Raw genomic sequence first — 3,741 nt, forward strand, 5'->3', positions numbered from 1 at the left:
AGCCGTTTAGTTGTGAAAATACTGTCGCAGTCCCGTGTTCATATCATTTGTGATAGTAGAAAAATATAGCAGCCTTCCGCACCAGGACAAAAATGTCTCAGACTTGGCGGCGCCGTGTCAAAGTTGTAACGCCTGTCTTTATTTTCTGCATCCCCATGTTCAACTGCTACTTCAGCAATTTTCGTGTTCCTACATATTTACTACTACTACTACTACTACTACTACTACTACTACTACTACTACTACTACTACTACTACTACTACTACACTACTGCGACTACTACTACTACTACTACTACTACTACTACTACTACTACTACTACTACTACTACTACTACTACTACTAAAAGCTCTACTGTTGCTTCTGCTGCTAGTACTGCCACTGATGAGTATACTAATACCTACATCCCTTATATTTTGTATTTATTTCCAATTCCATTGTATTTATTATCATGACGTAACTATAACACTCTATTTTAGTACGTCATGATTTATTATCCAACAATAGTCTACACTTTATTTTATTTCATTTTCTATACTGCATTACACATTTCCTCCCCGCCTCCCCTATTTTGACTTAATTAATCCTGTCCTTTAAGCTTATAGACCCGGAACTTATCCATGTTTCTGTAGCGTTGAGCAGTTAGATAACAATTTAAAAATTTTAAAAATAAATTCCCTTTATTCATCCTATAGGGGAAATTTTTCTCGAGGGTCTATTCCAAGGAAGACTGGAATTGCCCAGGCGTCAACCGCAGTGCAGCGCCGCAAATTGAGCTAGGACGAGGTGACTTGCTCAAGACCACACAGTGCAGCAGCGAGTGATCGAACCTGGTACCTTTCGGGTACGAAGCAAAGACCTTACCGCCGAGCAATCTTTGGTTCATTAAAGGATGCACCCAATATTGTTTTCTCTTTCCAATTGTCTTTGTTTTCTAACTAGTAAAGCACAGAAATAGGCAACCTCTATTTCATCCCTACTGATAATGCATTTGCGCAAGCGATACGCAGAGTGTTGCCTGGGACAGTCCTGTCCTAGTGCGGTACCTGTTTTGAATAGAAGTTTTCTTCAGTGGGACCGGACAAATTCGTCTTGGGACAGTCCTGCCTAGTGCGGTAGGGGCCTAGGTGACTTAATATTATTGGAATTCTGTTTTATTAATGTGTGCCTAAGTAATACAATTCAAAAATAGAAAACAATAATGGTTTTAAAATGCAAAAAATAAACATGTCTATCTTTGATCTGATTGTTGTTTACCCGACACTCCCCCTCTTCCCCTCCCCCCCCCATCCCCTCCATCTTCTTTTTTCATCTGTTCATTTATTATTTATTAAAAACTTTTTTGACACTTCGACTCACCACAAACAACCAATGTATTCTTCTTCTTCAAGTACCAAGTCTGTGCCAGACATCGGTGATCATGGTAGGCGATTCGCCAATGTTTGAAGTGGATTTATAGGTAGGTATTCATTGCGATGCTATTCTATAGATGTATTGAGATGCCAAGTCCCGGTTACCAACAAGATATAATTATTTTGAACGGCGGGTGATTAGCCTACTCCAGCAGACTATGAACAAATCAATCGTTTTATGTTCATCATGTCTGGAATTTTTAAAAATTCAAATATCGATCAAACATAATAATTCTCAGAATGCCGAAAGGTTTCAAAGCTTCAAAGCTTCGGGATTGAAGCTTTGTTTGTGATATTATTCTGTTTGATTGATATTTTGATCGATTTATATTATAAGTTAAAATGCTAAAACTTGTGGTGTCGCAACACGCTAGTCTTGCTTGCTTATTCTGAAAACAAACAAACACCCAAACACCTTTTTAAAATTGTGGCCTTCAAATATAGATAAGTTTTGATTAAAATGACCCTCAATTTGGCAAAGATAACTCTTAACCCTGGGAATTGAGAAATCCAAAGTTTGAGATTTTTTTTTTTTTTTTTTTGCCAAGACGATAATCATTTTAATTGATTGATATTTGAAGGACAATTTTTTTGACCAAAATACTAGATACGTGTATTTTTCGAAGTACTGCAGTGCACTCATCGTGGGAAAAACCCCCCCCAAAAAACTATCGTGTAAACATAAGATCAGATAAAATATTATAACATCCTACACGAACCAGCCTCGTTGTTTCGATAACAATCTATTACTCTAATTATATTTGGATACAATCATTATGTATCATATCTTCAAAATAAAAAGCAAATCAAAAAATCTATCTATTTCAAGATCTTTTTGATAATAACTAGTACTCTGGTTATAGTTGGATACAATAATTACTTATCATATTTTCAAAATTAGATATAAAAAAGAAGAAAAAGGAGGAAAAAAAGATCCATTTCAAATTGAACTTCAAAAGCAAAAAAACAAAAATTAATTGAAAAAAAAGAGAAAAAGAAAAAAAAGAAGAGAGAAACAAACTTGAAGGGAGGTGAGTTTTGTTTGACATTTTAAGATAATTGGTTTGTTTTGATGTACGAAATATTGGTTGTTTTAACATGATAACTGCTATCTAGTTCTAGTAAAAATCGAATCGCTTTGCTACGACGTGTTTAATTGTGAGTCATTCGATCTTCAATCTCATCGATCATCATCATCATCATCATCATCATCATCCTCATCATCATCATCACCATTTTAAAATATACCTATCCTTTTCAGGATGATCTTCAAAAGCAAAAAAAAAAAAAAGCAAAAAAACTCAATCCTGAGGGGAGATGAATACTGGTCGACATTTTAAGATAATTAGTTTGTTTTGAAGTACGAAATAATGGACTGTTTTAACACGATAATTGCTATCTCGTTCTAGTCAAAATCGAATCGCTTGGCTACAACGTTTTCAAATTGGAAGTCTTCAATTTTTCTTATTTTTGTTGTTGTTGTTGTTGTCCGTGGTGGTGATTGTGGTGTTGGTGCTTTTGACATTATCATTATCATCCCCATTGTCATTATTATTACCATTATCATTGTCATTATCGTTATCATCATTATTATCGTTTAAGCGTTCAAGAATCCTTTCTCAATGTTTTGATTTTTAAGACTTGCGATAATAATAGTTTAATTTTTGTTTTTTTCATGTGGAACAAAGTAAATTGAACTGTCTGTAACATTACTTATTGGGATTTTAAAGAAAACGATTTCTTATCTCTCTCTCTCTCTCTCTCTCTCTATTTTTCTTTCTCTCTCTCTCTCAATTTTTCCTTCTCCGAATCTCTATCTCTCTTTCTCTATCTCCCTCCCAATCCCTCTCTTTCTCTCTCTCTCTCTATCACTCTCTCTCCCAATATCTTTTTCTTTCTCGCTCTCTCTCTCCCAATCTCTCTCTCTTTCTCTCTCTCTCTCTCTTTCTCTCTGTCATTCTCTCTTGTCTCTCAATTTCTCTCTCATTCTCTATCTTAGTTTTACTTTCTCTTTCCGTCTCCCCTCTTTATCTCTCTCTCTCTTTCTCTCTCTCTCTCTCTCTCTCTCTCTCTCTCTCTCTCTCTCTCTCTGTCTCTCCCCCCCCCACTCATTCTGAATCACTTTTCGGGATCCAATATTTCAATCTGACATAACACCGTTTTGACACGAAATGCCACATAGTTATATCCCAGTCTACCCAGGCGAAACACCATTTACAAAGGACAGGCCACATATTTAGAACCCATTTCAATACGACTTAACACCGTTTACAAATGACAGGCCACCTTTTTAGAACGCGACAAAAAACCGCTTCGAAAGAGGAACGA

This window comes from Berghia stephanieae, chromosome 14, assembly GCF_034508935.2.
Source record: "Berghia stephanieae isolate SIO BIC M18660-M18661 chromosome 14, UCSD_Bste_1.3, whole genome shotgun sequence".
NCBI lineage: Eukaryota > Metazoa > Mollusca > Gastropoda > Nudibranchia > Aeolidiidae > Berghia > Berghia stephanieae.